At 42.8% G+C, this 16,288-nt stretch overlaps 1 long non-coding RNA gene across 2 annotated transcripts in view; it reads right to left on the minus strand.

The window, feature by feature from the left end:
* Window positions 1–3,389, minus strand: part of LOC123372992 — a 36,727-nt gene extending 33,338 nt beyond the window's left edge. For both annotated transcript variants that reach the window (XR_006580503.1, XR_006580504.1), the window contains exon 1: window positions 3,056–3,389. This is a non-coding gene — a long non-coding RNA (uncharacterized LOC123372992). The remainder of the gene's footprint in view (window positions 1–3,055) is intronic.
* Window positions 3,390–16,288: the final 12,899 nt, after the last annotated feature.

Below are 16,288 nucleotides of genomic sequence, written 5' to 3' on the forward strand. Positions count from 1 at the left end.
CAGGGTGACTCTCCCCTGCCAGGGGTCATGTAGTAATTTTTGTTGTCAGAAGGGGGTCACGGTGCAATGATGGTTATACGTAGAGCAGCAGTTCTCAAAATACTGTAGGGACAAAGAGGATGGCTTTGCTGATAGAGTCCCCACCTCATTCCCAATAAAACGACACTCTTTTTTTTAAGCCTCTCTACAAATCATCCCTCATGGGGGGTGCTGGTTTATTAACAAAAAGGCAACTCAAGTAATATTGTAGCCTAAACCTTGTCCCCAGGGGTGGTTCCTCCTAGAGTTCCTTCCCTCGGGACCTGTCTGTCCCAAATTCTAGCTGTCTGCTAGAGGGTAGAATCTAATAAGACCCAGTGAGTCAGCACCAGTTAGCCCACAGCTCCAGGCAAGGTTCCAACACCTGCTCTCAGAGTGGTGTAACAGGAGAATCCTGTCACTCTCAGCAGCATATCTGTAACTGTTGTAACCTTAGTATTTTTGGTTTCTTAATCATTTAAATACCATGTCACCTACAGTAGTTGGGATTCCAAAGAACGTGGAGAAAGGATTTCAAAACCATGCCTGCGAGAAGCAAAATACGCAACACTTTAGGAAGTCTTTTCAGAGGAACATGGGAATTACCAGACTGGGTCCATGTAGACCAGCATCCTGCCTTCAGTTGTGGCCAGCACCAGATGCTCCAATGGAAGCATTTAGCAGCAAGCAGTCTACTCCCACCTCCCCTCTTTGGGGGTGTGGGGAGAGCCTCCAAAGGCATTTGTACTCTTGTCCTGCTTTTGAATGCCAAAATGGGCCCTAATGTGTAAGCAAAGGCACCTGCTAATTGCATGTCCCCCTCCCTCTACTCAATTCCTATCACAAGAATGGTCATTCATAAGTGAGAGAACCAACATGCCATAATCTTCTAGTGCCCTGAGCAGTCATTAAATATTCTAAATTCTTCCTTTAAAATGTGGAGATTGACCTCTGAAAGTCTTAATAGTCCTGCTCCATTGACTCAGCACCTCCCAGCTTTGCCCTCATCTTCCAGTTAATTCTATAGGAGTTTAGGTGGTTCAATCAGTGCCACATAGGATCAAACCCTGAATTTTGTCAGTTTTTCATTCGTATTTGCTGTCATGAACAATGATCTGTCATCCTGTTAACAGGCTTGCTTTTCCATATTAATCACAAGTTGCTCTACTGGTCTTGCTTGAAAAGCTTTATGATGTGTCAAATTAAGAGCCATACAAATTTGTTTCATGTTCAAGGTCTTTTAGAGAATTATGTATTTAATTTTAACTACACTGGAAAACAGTTCTCACTAAGTAGATAATGGACAAGAGACAAATCAATTAGCACATTCACAGGATGACAGGGAACACAAAGAAACATGCTACCCAAGAGAACTATAGCAAACAAATTCTTCAATTGGATATCAATAATATACTTGAATCATCACGGCTTATAACACATTAGTATTGCATTAACAGTGTTTGCATTTAAGGTAGTACAGTTGAAATCACAAGACTCAAGGAATACAGAAGTTAAGATTCAAACAGCAATATTAAACTGTGCTTAAGATACAAGATTTAAAATATTAAGATACACAATCAGAATAAAGGGAATATAATATACTGTCTATATGCAAAGGAATATGGATAACAAAATCTAGACTGCAGTAAAAAGCTGCAGAGATGCTGAAGTGATAGGACCTGTAGTGTTTCACACCCCCAACCCCTAAATGTTACAGGCATTTTTCTGGATTTGTGTGTGTTTTTCAGTGAGAGAATTACAATTTCCCTCACACAAGTGGTCCCAGCAGCAACTCCTACACCTGCTGGCAGGGGCACGCATAGAAATAAAAATTTGGCTGTTTTTGGAGGGGCACTTTCTGAGCCCTCTGCAGCAGGAGGAGCTGGCTCTTACCCCAGCCCCGGCAGCCAGAGGAGCTCTCTCTCTCCCTGCCACCCCAGGGCTGCAGAAGCTGTCATCTGCTGCTGCTCAGCCCCAGAGGAGTTCTGTGCCCCAGCTGACTGGGGCGTGTGTGCATCTGCTTTCCCCTACCTGTGCATGTCCCTGCCTTATGGGTTGGTCAGGGTTTGGAAATCTGCAACACTCACCCAGAATCTCATTAAATTTCTTGTCAACTCTAAATTGTGTTTTGGATTAATCTTTTGTGTCTAGTTAAAGGATATATTTTAAAAAGCAAAAAAGTTGAATACAATTGCTAGACTAACCATTCTCTCTTGCGAAAGAGCCTATAATACAAAGAATCTTAAGAAAGTGAATTTAACCCCCTTTTTCAGTCTCAGATTTGGCTTTTAATACAAAAATGTCAGCCTCTATAAAAAAGATTACAATCTCAAAGGAGGCTCAGTGTGACACAAGCTTCACATAATAATCAGATGTATTTTAGAAGTACTTCTCTTCCTTGATTGCAGGGGAAAGATTGGTAGATCTTTTCACTTTGGACAAGCATTGCTTGCGAGAAGAACTGGCAGCTACGATCACTTATCTAAAAGAGACCAAGAGTGCTACTAAGAAAACAATGCCACGTTTCTAACACATTGAGTGGGAAATGCCAAGCCAATGCAACTTTGTCAGCACAGAATATTTCCAATGGTGGCATTTTAAAGGGTGATATCGCTCAAAAGAGGATTAATACTTATTTTAAATAAAAGGAATAGATGTGGGGGGGGGAGAGCTATGCTGTATAATTCAGGTCACATTTTCAAATTAAAAACCAACACCTTTTGAACCTGTAATGCATGTGTCAAGTATGAAACAAAAAACAGTATCATTTTGTCAAGTCATATCTGCTCACCAACATCTGAAAAAAACCTGTGCTGTATCACAGGACTGATAAAAGCACGCTGACTTTGTCACCTTGGCTGTTAGGATTTGAAAACAGCAAGAGACACCTTGGAAAGCCATCTTCCCTCATATATTGGCAAGTATTACAACAGCTGGGCTGGAAAGATGGGTAAAAAAAAGTGCAGTATAAAGATACCCCCAGTATCCTAGCTGCAGGGGGAAAGAGGGTAGCATAAGTTAATATTAGTCTACCTACCCAACTTGAGTCCATCAGTCACCTTTGTCCAGATTCTCACCAGTAAGGCCCTCTCAACCCAATACCCCCTTCTGGAGACAGGCCTCCTGCCATCACCTGAAGAAGGGCTCCTTTTTGGGAGTCAGGGATCCTGCAGACATCAAACCACTGCAGTTCTTCTCTGCAGCACTGATTAATTCTCCAACAACCTGGACTTCTTGCTCTGTCTGATAAAATCCTTTTGCCACTCCAAGCCATTTTGGGGCCTGCTCCCTCCAAGAGCACCTTTTCTCACTAACCAGCTCCCCTAAGAAAACTCTTTCCTCAGGAGCTTCCTCTTTATGTCCCCTCAGGCTTTCTAACTGAGCTCTCATAAGTCTTTATTAGTTCCCTGTGCTCCTTAAGTAATTAAGTGCCACCCAGCCACCTACGTAATTAACGGTTCACAGGTGTATCTGGATTGGCTATCAGAGGTCAGCTGGATGCCTGACACCCTCAAGAATGGCCAGTTACCTTTTGAAATAACTCTATCATTGAACTTCCACTGAAATCTGCAGCAGTTGATACATGTCAGATGGGCCCTTGTCTACACTGTTTTTTGAACCAGTGTAGCGATTTAATGTAGCCATGTGCACGCCTGTAAACACCTAATGTAGCTGAGCTGCACCTATGGAAATCGTGACTTATACCAGTATAGCTTACTCTGCAAGCTGTAGTTTACTTCAGTGCATCCCTATTAGAGGTTCACACCAATGGAGCTACATCAAATACCTACATTTGCTGCAAACTCCTCTCTCCTTCCAAAAAAACCCCAACAAAATCCCCACCCTAGTGTAGGCAAAGCCTGGATCTATTGCTCCCTAAGGCAAAGGTGGCCAAGGTGGTGTGCTGAACTGCTGGATGGGAAAAAGGGGCAGTGCCCCGTTACCGTATATTGCTCAATAGCAACTCCTCTGTTCAGTTCAGGAGCAGTGTTAACAAACTGAAGAGGTTCTTTCTAATCCTACCTTTCTAAAAGATGACCAGCATAATTCAGGGCTCAAAGATGGAGACGAATAAAGCAGGTTGGGGAATTCAGGTCTTTTTAGGACCATCTCCCTTCTCTACTTGCTAGGAAGAAAAAATCCCAGCAAAAGATATTTTAGTTGGAATTGTAGCTTCACACAATACATACTACAAAAGGTTCATAAAAATCTTTATAGTGACGCAATTGTATTCTAGCCAAAATGTATTCATTCCCCAATGTCATGCAACTACACTTAAAAAAACAAACAAATCAAAATAAAATAGCAAAAAAAGCACATTCAAAGAACAATTAGGTTGTGAAAGACACTCACGGTACAATCATTGGCCACAACTCAGCTTTTCACTGCTGGTTCTGAACCACACCTGCTGGACCGCTGAGATTCATCTATTAACACTCCGTTGAATACAATGGAAAACTAGGATGCACATGGTACATTCAACAGCATAGCAAGTGTGTTATTTCTGGAGGTACAAGGACAACAGAAATCAGCTGGTTAACCACTTCTGTAATGCACCTTCCTGAATGTAAGTGAGGTTAGTCTGAACTCTGATTGTTTATCGTTTTTATTAGTTTCTATTAGAGCCATAGGCCCAAACTGTCAGTAGGCCTCTAAATTTCCAACCACAACATTTATGGGTTCATTTATTTGTATGTGCCAGATCTGACATTTGTGCACACAAATCACAAATACCCATTTGCAGATCACATGTAGGGTATTGCAGATGGACACAGCGACGCATTTTATATAAAGAAAACTTAAATATACTCTCCCCTGCAGTGTTGGCATGCAAAACCTAGAGGTTTCAAAAATATTATTTATGCTAAATAAATTAACTCTGTGTCATTTCAAGCTTCTTGAACTCTTCATGTTTTATTACCTCTTAACCCATGCCCCATATTTAGGCCTTCACAAATTGAGAGTAACATGCAAAAAGTAATTTTAAAAACAGGATGAAGTAAATGAGACCATTAAAGATTTGTTTTAACTATATAAGAGATAAATATCATGGGCAAAGAAAGCCATATTTGTGAAATCTATAGGACCACCTTCTGCTCTACCAATCATGTACAAGTAAATGGAGTTACACAAATGGGAAAGCAGAATTTGAGCTTTGATTTTAATTTTGATCATGTGCCTTTGACAAGTTCCAGCAGGTGGCACCAATGGCCATTGTTTCACTTTAGCCTTTACTATCTAGCACTGGGTAGATTTTATTTTGTATTAATTTTAGATGAATGACATATTAGATTATTCTATTTCAGGTATTATTGATGCTACCTTTCTGTATATTTGCACATCAGTAGTATTAAATTGTACAGTATTATGGGGACATTATTTTAACCTTTGGGTCCCTATTTCAACCTCTATATAGCATCCTTCATACAGAATATAACAAAAATGCTTTATTGAGAAAGCCATTTGCAAGCCAAGGGAAAAAACAAGCTTTAAGCTGAAGTGATTTTTTAAGATGTTTTAGTGAATTTAATACAAATAACGGCAAAGGTTCACATCCAAGGAATACAGACAGTCCCGGGTTTACAATGGCGTCAGTGGTGCCATGGAGCCAAGCCCATGCTCATAAGGGGCCCTGGCCTGCTCCACTTGCACTGTGCCCCGAGACCCCACCAGCCACTGGCTCCCCCCTGCCCACCACTTGCCCCTCTTGTCCTGCTGGCTGGCCGGCTGAGGGCTCCTCTACGCCCTTTGGCTGGACCCCAGTGCATCTCCGGCTCTGGGCAGTCTCTGCTTCCCACCATCAGTGGGGCCCTGCCTGTCTCCCCGGAGCTGAGCCACCTGGGACTGGTGCAGAAACCTGGCCAGTCTTGGTGGGCCCCTCCAGACAAGTGGGTCCTGAGGGACCCCGGCCGGGGCAGGTCCTGGCCTGACTGATCGTGCCACTCCAGAGGAGCCAGAGCAATTCCCCACCCTGGGACCAGCCCTGGATGTGCTGCCAGGCAGACACAGTCACCTCCCAGCAGGGCCGGAGAGTGCGGCCAGAAGGCAGGGCATGGGGGAGTGGGTCTCTGGGGTGTCTGGGGGCAGGGGGTGCTGGGCTGTGAGGGGGCAGGAAAGATGTGTGTTTGGGGCACTAGGGAGTGGGGGTTCTGTGTGGCATGCTGGGCAGTTTTGGTGGGGCTGTGGGAAGGGGGGTGCTGTGCATTTATGGAAGGGGTCTGGGGGAGGCACTGGGCATAGTGGGTCTGGGGGGCTCTGGCCATAGGGAGTTGGGGGAGGGTGTTCGTGTTGGATGGGGGTGGGGGCTGTGTGGCACGGCATGGGCCTGCCCCAGGGGGAAGGGACATGCTGGCAGCACAGGGCCAGGCGGGCCACTGTGCATCTGGCAACTGCCGGTTTGTAAATAGTGCCCTTGTACTGGGCTGTATGGAGCCCCTGCCATGCCATGCCCCATTGCCCCTGGCTGGCCCCTCACTCTGGGGACTGACCTCCCCACGCTATGCTCCATTGCCTCCATGGGGGCCCACAAATATGTTTGGAGCCGGGCCTACAAAAGGTTAATCTGGCCCTTATACAGGATGAGATGAGGTTGAAAGAGGAAATGACTCACTGGCTTGAAGGGAGAGGGAGTTCCAGATAGTTGAAGTAGTAAATGTGGGGGAAGGCGAATCAGGAGTAGAATGGGCAGGTAGAGATATAAATGGTTGTAAGGTCAAAGAAATGTGGAAAAGCAGGAGGGTAATTTGGGACCAAAGCCAGTTAAAGTGATGGAAAGAGGGGTCAGGGGCCTGGAAACTTACTTAGGTTGAAAGCTTCTTGGGGCAGGGACTGGTTTTTTTGTTACATATTTGTACAGCAGCTAGCACAGTGGGACCTCCAAGTGTTATTGCAATACAAATAATAAATAAGTTCAGGATCCCCTGAAGCTTACCAACTAGAAATGTCAGACGATTGTAAGAGGGAATTTCAATGGTGAAAGGAAGAAGTGATTAAAGGCCCGATCCTGCAAATAAAGCCGCACATGGAGATTCTTGCTTCTTTATAGAGTCAGGCCCTAAAGCATGATAAAGATCTTGGCAGAGGCAGGGCCAGGTAAGGATGGATTCTTGAAGTGTTTCAAAGATGGTGATGAACTGATATACAGACAAGGGAGGTGTAAAAATGAGATAAGACAGCTTGGAATCAAGGATAACTCAAAGATTTCTGGCATTGGAAGGAGAGTGATAGCAGAGAAAGACAAAGGATTCTGTCTGAAAGAATGAGTCAGATTTAGGCCTACATTAAGTGAAAAGTGGAGTACCAAGCCTTTCATTTAAATTTAGCAGTATTCACCTTTCTAAAATTTGGTGCACATCTTGGGAACCTCATCAGAAACAGAATGGTGAGTAAGCAAACCCAAGCCTAGATCAAGAGGGAGGGTGGAGAAGTGGGGAAGTATGAAAATGTTAGGAACGTTGCCAGGAGAAAGGTTACATACAACAAACCCAAGCCTCTCAGATTCCAGAAGCGACTGTACTGGGCACAAAGGCTTGTCCCCAGCATCCTACAGAAGCTGTTCCTCTCCACCTATATTTTCTATAACAATTGCTCTGGAGATGGCAAAGGGGAGACTCTACTCAGCAAGTCAGGCCAGAGTGTTTGTATACAGTACACTGTCAGATAGACCAGTGGTTTTAAAACTTTTTTTTTCTGGTGACCCAGTTGAAAATTGTTGATGCTCACGACCCAGCGTAGCTGGTGATGAGGGATTTGGAGTGTGGGAGGGGCTCAGGCAGAGGGTTGGGGTGAGGGCGCGAGGACTGTGGGGTGGGGCCGGGAATGAGGGGTTCAGGGTGTGGGAGGAGGCTCTGGGCTGGAGCAGGGGGTTGGGATGCAGGAGGGGGTCAGGACTCTGGGCTGGGGGTGCAGGCTCTGGAGTGGGGCCAGGGATGAGGGATTTGGGGTACAGGAGGGAGCTCCAGGTTTGAGGGGGGCTCAGGACTGGGGCAAAGGATTGGGGCCTGGGATTAGGGCGTGGGCTTACCTCTGGCGGCTCCTGGTCAGCAATGCAGCTGGGGTGCAGAGGCAGGCTTCCCGCCTGTCCTGACACCGCGGACTGTACTGCACCCTGGAAGGGGCCATCAGCAGGTCCGGTTCCTAGGAAGAGGCACGCAAGCTCTCTGCGTGGCTCTCGCCCGCAGGTTCTCAGTCAATGGGAGTGCGGAGCCGGTGCTCGGGGTGGCCCCCGCACCTAGGAGCTGGACCTGTTGCTGGCCACTTCTGGGGTGCAGTGCAGTGTTGGAACAGGTAGGGACTAGCCTCCCTTAGCTGGGCAGCACTGCCAACAGGACTTTTAACAGCCTGGTTGGTGGTGCTGACCAGAGCCACCACTACCCATTGCCTTACATTCCACAACCCAGTACTGGGTCGCGATCCTCAGTTTGAAAACCACTGAGAGAGACATTTGTTGCAATGCAGGATCTTGTTCCTCTTTCCTTCACATTCGTTGGGAATACCTTTGAGAACTCCAGGCCTATTTAGCAACTGGTAATATTTAGTCTCTTCCACCAGCCATTCAATGATTCACAAATGTTGATCTGGGGATACAGGCACTTAACCATTCCCTCCCATGAATATCAGGTACAAGCTGAAGATAGATTTTTTTGGAAGATGATGGTTTATAAGGTATATTGAGGGGAATCATGCAAGTCTGTAACATCAATGGGAGTTATGTCTGAGGAGAGAATATACCCAAGTGTTTTGGTTTGAGCTATTTCTTCATATCAGGAATCCACCAACTGTGAGCCACACTGGGGAAATGTGCTGGGATGCTGAGGGACCCTCCCGCCCCCATGTAATTTATATAAAATGGAGCAGGCTGCAGCTGCCCAATAGAGATGTAACACAGAGTGACTGCAAATGCCAGCAAACAGTACTCCCTCCAGAGCTGCTTGGATCACCATGGAACACTGCCTGCTGGCATCTGTACTCAGTGCAGCACAAGCTGCTAGTCATTGGTAAAGACGACAGCAGGCTTGGGCCATATTGCAGGATTCCCTGGACCATGCTCTACCCACCCCTGCTTAATATTTTCTGACAAAGGACCCCTTAGACCCACATTGGAAATCTGCATTATATAAACAAAGGGCTAAGATTGGCTCATGTAACAAAGGTCTGTTGTTGCTGCATCATATGGATAATCTTTTGGTGCCTGATCCAAAGCTCACTGAAACCAGTGAAAAGTCCCTGGCTTTGGATCAGGCCCCTGCCAAGCACCAAATAGCCCAAGTAACCATGTTGTTACACCAAAAAATCACAGTGACAAAGGATTATCTTGTGTGTGCTGAAATAAAAATAAGACCCTTTGATATGGAATAACTGCACATAAAACCATGAGCAAAGCATAATTATTTTATTTATATATAATTGTAAAATGATGTTTAAATTTTTTAGAATGAAAAGATGTCTTGCTTCCTCAGCCAGTGTTTATTTTTCTCACGTGGGGCCATGAGACTTTACCATGTCAAATAATTATCCATTTATTCTTTAGATTATTTCCCATCCCCCTAAACTGTTTTGCAATTGGCCAAAGGCCTCTCATGAGGAGTGCAAAATGAGCAGAGCAGATTTCTTATCCAACATTTGTTGATGATTCAGAGTAGAGGCATGAAGTAATTAATATGCTTCTAAAGTCTCAGCCCATTGTGGGTAAGGGTGGGGGAGCAACTGCCTTCTTAATACAAATTAAAAACAAATCCAACTGCCCTGTGAGATAGCTCCTGTGTTATTTGCTGAGGGTCAAATCCTGGAAATCAGTACAAATTCCAAGTAACCAGGTTGTCTATTTAGGAAAATACACGGGGTAGAATCCTCAGCCCTAAAATACTGCCGGTGTACTGTAATACCAGGCCACTGCTTCTATGGGAAAAGGAGTAGGTTTTGATTTTGTGGAGCAACACTGTGTATTGATCCATTGGTAGCACCACCACGATACACCCATGAAAGCTATACGACCACACACCCCGACCTTCCTGCACAGGTGCTGAGCTCTCCTGCAGAGACCCTCCATTACCTTCTCCCTATCCCTAATACACTGTATTTTTGCTGCATTTGGGGCCTTAAATAGCTGCACAGGGCTGGCCTTGAGAGCACAATGTAGCACAATGTTTAGGTTGCACGCTCTTTGGGGACAGGAACTGTGTATTTGGGGTTTGTATAGCACTAAAGATATCGTTGGTGCATCACAAGTAATAAATAGTAATATTTTGCACTCTTGCTGGAAGTAAATAGTCTGAGTAATTGTTCTGTTAAGAGATTTCAAAGCAAACCGAATTCCCTCAACTTGGCAAACATTACTGTGCTGATGCCAAGTACTTAACCAATTCCTGCACTGATGTGGAAACACTTTTCCCCGCAATGCAGTGCTGTCACATAAGACAGTATTTAGGAGGCATGTGAAACCAATACATAGCTTGCAGGCTTAAAATAGAAATGACACTTACTTCCACGAGAAAGCACTAGAAATTAATGGAACGTAATCCATTATTAAAATCCATTTTTGCTGCATCAGTTTACACAGAAGTCTATCCAAAGAAGAGAGACTCTAAAGCCTCAGACACAGCTGAGAACCATGTAGCAGAAGCTCTAACCCTTCACCAGCGCTACTGGCTTAAACAGTGTAAGCTGAGAAAAACAAGAGCCCACAGGCTTTCAGCAGAAAACAGAGTTGGTATGTCAGAGGCATTGCTACATGCTGAATCATCCTTTGTTGGAGCTAGCAGAAACGGATGCAGCAGGGCTGTGCTCAGCTTAATGGAGAGAAAAGTTGTTAGTGTTACTGTGGTATTTTGCAGTTACAGAATAGTAATGTGCAATCATGTATTTCAGTAGAAGCAAGTAATATAGAGCACAGTGAAACCTGTCATGAGATCCCAGCAATAAACTGGGTGCTTAGATACTTTTAACTAAAGGTCAAATAAAATGATACTGGAAAACTTTGGAGCCACTGTAAAGTGATCACTTAAGACCAAGGAATGATTATTAGAGGTAATGCTAAGTGCTGGTTTCACTATATTAGAGTTCTGTGCAGCTGTTTACAGAAAGGAAAGGAATATATTTTGCTTTAAAATGTGTTGCATGTGTATTGGTAAATGTATGTTTACTTTTGCTTCATTGATTTATATTGATTGGCCTGTTTTACTGCAAAGCTCCCAGGATACTCGGATAGATGTGAGCTATCTAAATAAAATGTATTATTAGCTCTAACAATAACAAGGACAATCTTATCCCACTACGATATGCAGTTAGATATACCTTCAGTTTATAATTTAAAGAGAAATGTTCATGGATTTTATCTCTCGTACAATCAATTTCTGTTGAATATTAATTTAATTAATTTTCTCCCATTTTTTGATGATTCAACAAAAAAAAATCCCATTTCAAAAGCTGTGCATGACTGTGAAACAATCACATTTTCCATTTTCCCTTCCAAACAATCCTAGCTATTTTTTCTCCATTTCTGAAACAGAGGCAAGAATGCAATTGAAAAGCAGATTTACCATGGTCCATAAAGCCTTTGACAATTTTTTTCTTCATCTAATTTGACATTTTTGTTAATTATTTTACATTGAATTTGTTCTTTTAAAAATGCATTAAATGAGGTAATAAAAAAGAAAAAGATATTTGCAGATGAGATTAAATTTTGTACTCAGCACATTTTCCTTTAGAAGAAGAGCTTCAGCTGTACAACTGGGAATACTAGCATATGAGACTAGGGGCAAAGAGGCAGAAGAGTTTTGGTGATTTCGGGAATATTAGGATACCAGTAGAACAATGACAACTGTTTGGAGTCATAGTCATTAACATTCATATGGGTTTTAGCATCTGGTATTTTTGATGTTCCATCAGCTATGGCTCTAATTAACCAAGTGGGGCGTGATGTGAGCAGGGCAACTAATACCAAGGTTGCTCAATGCACGACAATGTCTACTGGCCCCCGGTGAAGTAATTGCCCTATATTTGGGGGAGGTCTGTGTGATGCTCTGTTATGAGCAAAAAATATCTTTTGACTTTATTCCAGTTAACAAGAGACTTCACTGCTAACAAGAACAAGTTTAACAAAGTGGTTTGTTTTGTTTTGTTTTATTTGGCTCTAAAATGCACTGATTATTCATTTATGCATGGTTGTGATCTTGGTTGAAAACAGTGCTGAGAGTGGATTCAGCCCTGGATTGAGGAAAGGACCCCGACTGAAATTATTAATACATTTTGTTTTCAGTGTTGATAGTTGACTATGTTTTAAGCTTTAGCAACAGTGTAGAAATAAGTCGTGTTGGACAGGACCTGGTTCCAATTCCTTGCTCCTCCACAGACTTCCTGTGTGAACTTGGGAAAGTTACTTAGGCCCCAATCCACAAAGGTACTTAGGTGCCTAAACTCCAGATTTAGGCACCTAAATCTCCAGTTAGGCATCTAAATCCAAGTTTTAGGCTCCTCTATGATCCACAAAACTCTTGCCCGACCCTATAGGTGCCTAAACTTACTCAGTGCCTAAATTTTCAGGGTCAAAGTTCCCTCAGCACCTAAGTTTCCGCCTCTGGGCATGTGCTCTGCTGCCTCAGTCTAGGCATCCAGACACCTATCTCCCATCTAAGCCCCAGAGCAATTCACAAACCGGGGGAAGTTTGTCTGCTTAAATTGCATGCAGGGCCTGATACCGCAGGCATGGTCAGAGGCCGCCTACTGGATATGGTCCCATTCAAAATCTTGCCAGCATCACCCCCAGAGGGGGTGTGAAGGGAGAGTGGACATTAGTAGGAGGACCATTGTACTCTTTCCATTCTCTTGAACACCACTGTAGGGTAACCCTAATGGTTTTCAGATGGGAATGTATCCTAAAACTCATTATTTTTGTAGTATACATTTCATGTATAGAGTTTATGCCTTTGTTTCTCATTTTATTTATCTCATATTCTTTAATCTGTAGAATGGGTCTTTATTATCTTTGGGAACAGTTTTAATATTGATATAGTATACTACAGGGATAGGCAACCTATGGCACGCGTGCTGATTTTCAGTGGCACTAACCAGGTCCTGGCCACTGGTCCGGGGGGCTCTGCATTTTAATTTAATTTTAAATGAAGCTTCTTAAACATTTTTAAAACCTTATTTACTTTACATACAACAATAGTTTAGTTATATATTATAGACTTATAGAAAGAGACCTTCTTAAAATGTATTACAGGCACGCGAAACCTTAAATTAGAGTGAATAAATGAAAGCTCAGCACACCACTTCTGAAAGGTTGCCGAGCCCTGGTATACTATATTCTGGATGATCACATTACTCACAAATGGCAAACCTGTGGGTCAGTTATAAGGTCATTACAAACAAGTGTAAATAAATCCTTTATACTGCATCCCATCATCATATACTGTGTATATGATATATTTTACAGAAACCATTTTAGAAAACGATTATTTTAAATATTTGGCTAATTTTCCTATCCCTTCCCTGTAAAGTCAGACTCCTTTAGTACCAAGAATCCAAGTGTACAGACCTTTGAGGAAAAGCTAAATTATTTACTAATGAAGTTTTAAAACTTCTAAAAATTACCTAAAATATCCCAGCTATAAAATCTGAACTCTCAGAACCATCCAGGTCTAAAAGCAAGTGTTGTGTATTAGAAAGTTGGGAACATTCCATTTCCAATGGACTAAACCTCTGGTTCTAGTCTTGAGGGGCCAAGAGGTATCAGACTACAAACTTGTCAATGGTCCTGGACAGATATTGCCTATCATGCACCTCAGGCGGGTGTAATATGGAAGTGGAGGGAATTCTATATTTATCAGGGAAAAGCAGGCATATTTATGTGGTAGATTGAGATTAAGAAGGGGCGGGGAATGCTCAGGGATTTGGACTGTTATGAGGCCAAGTAGAAATTGATTAAATGGGCTGACTGCAGGTAGAGTGGTCAAAAGTGCATGAAAAATACAATTTATTACATGGATTTCACTTTAAAATATGCCATTAGCACAAAGTTTAGTATATGTTTAAAATGTAAATGGTATTTTATAAGATATATATTTATTCTATTATCAGCGCCTTTTTGTTGATGCTGAGAATTCCAAGTATATAAGTATATAAAAGGTAATTTATCATCATGCAATGTTTTCTGGTTTACCTCACACCCTGCCCTTACAGAGTTTCATTTCTGAAGTATCCGTTTGTGAACTAATTTAAAAGCACACTTAGGGAAAGAGAGACACATTTTGCTTTCATTTACGCCTATGTAAATTTTGAGTTCAGTAGAGTTCCTCTGGATTTACAGAGGGATCATACCCTGGCCTGATTTCCTTGCCATTTAATAATATTTACTTAAAACTCTTGAGAATATATTTCTCTCAGGAAAGTTATTTTTAAAAAAACAAAAAGTTAGCAGGTCAGACACTCCCTCGTGGTTACAATGTTTGGAATTCATCTGGGTGACGCCTAGACTGTCAAATGAAATTTCCTTTAAGACTTTGGTTTTCAGTCTGAACTCTTTGTTATTTATATCTATATCACATCCATAGAAATGCAGCATTTTTGCCAATATGTGCATTCATATTGATACAGAAAAACATCAAGAAACTTGGGCACCAAAACTGGCTCCTAGTCCATAGCTGCAGCTTCTTTTGGTATAGTCCTCTTGGTTCCCCTTGGTTCCTTTCTATCCTGCTGTGATGTTACACCCTATATGATATTATGAAAATATGCTAATGAGTGTGAATATAATGTAACTGGAATATGCTTCATGCAAAAGTCTCTTATAAAGTATCATTACAAATCTTATAATCTATTGAGTGTGTCCATCCTATTTGTATGAATGTATCATTCTTGTATCTGAAACTAGAAATATGAAATATAACTCTGAGGGCCTATTGTAATTATGCAAAGTGTGGGCTATTAATGGTGGTTTGGAATCTTGATGGCTCCCATTAACCAGGACAATTGTCTGTAGATGGCTCTGTTTTACTTGTAAGTCTTCCTATATACATGTGTGCTGGCAAGTGGGTAATGAAGTCTTACAGTGACATGTGATCATGTCACCTGAACTGGAATCCATCTTTAACCTGGTGCTTTTCCATTTAGAAGGAGGGGTGGAAACCCAGAGAGAGACAAAGGATTCCCACCTTATGCAAAAGATATATAAGTGAGTGGAACAGAACAAAAGGGGCTGCTATTATGAGAAATCCCCTAGCTACCCCTGAGCTGGAACAAGGGGGCTGTTCCAGGGGAAAGGATTGGTCTCAGACTGGAAGATATCCAGTCTGTGATAGAAGCTTATTGAAACATCTGAGGGTGAGGTTTTATCTGTATTCAGTTTTCTTACTGTACTAGGCTTAGACTTGCATGTTTTATTTTATTTTGCTTGGTAATTCACTTTGTTCTGACTGTTATTACTTGGAACCACTTAAATCCTACTTTTTGTATTTAATAAAATCACTTTTTATTTATGAATTAACCCAGAGTATGTATTAATACCTGGGGAAGCAAACAGCTGTGCATATCTCTCTATCAGTGTTAAAAAGGGTGAACAATTTATGAGTTTATCCTGTATAAGCTTTATACAGGATAAAATGGATTTATTTAGGATTTGGACTCCATTGGGAGCGGGGCATCTGAGTGTTAGAGACAGGAACACTTCTTAAACTGTTTTCAGTTAAGCCTGCAGCTTTTAGGGGACGTGGTTCAGACCTGGGTCTGGGTTTGCAGCAGGCTAGTGTGTCTGGCTCAAACCAGGCAGGGCACTGAAGTCCCAAGCTGCCAGGGGAAACAGGCTCAGGAGTTGTCTCAGCACATCAGTTGGCAGCCCCAAGGGGGTTTCTGTGATCCAACCCATCACACCTGCCCCTCAAACCTGATACCCTACTCTTCTCTCTGCGCTGGCTGGTTTCTACGGTATGAGCTGGTTGAAGAGAAGGGGGCAGGATGGGGGAAAGAAGTCCTTGTGCAGTGAATATTTCAGCACATAATGACTTCATCACTGTCGCATTCTGGGGTGTGATCCAGACCACTGAGGGGCTGTGTCTCTACCTGCCCTGCAACCCTGGGTGCCTTACAATGCTTTGTTGCTGTAGCTCCCAACCTGGGCTGCTCACATCATGCAGGTCATACCCTGAATGTCTGTATATAGCTACAGCCTTGGTGCAGCAGATCTGATCTCAGCAGGTTGCCAGCTACACACCAGTCATACTCTGGCTTCCAGGAGTCTTGGCTATTACTTGCAGGGTGACCTCAACACACTCCC

This window comes from Mauremys mutica, chromosome 6 (assembly GCF_020497125.1).
Source record: "Mauremys mutica isolate MM-2020 ecotype Southern chromosome 6, ASM2049712v1, whole genome shotgun sequence".
NCBI classification, from domain to species: domain Eukaryota; kingdom Metazoa; phylum Chordata; order Testudines; family Geoemydidae; genus Mauremys; species Mauremys mutica.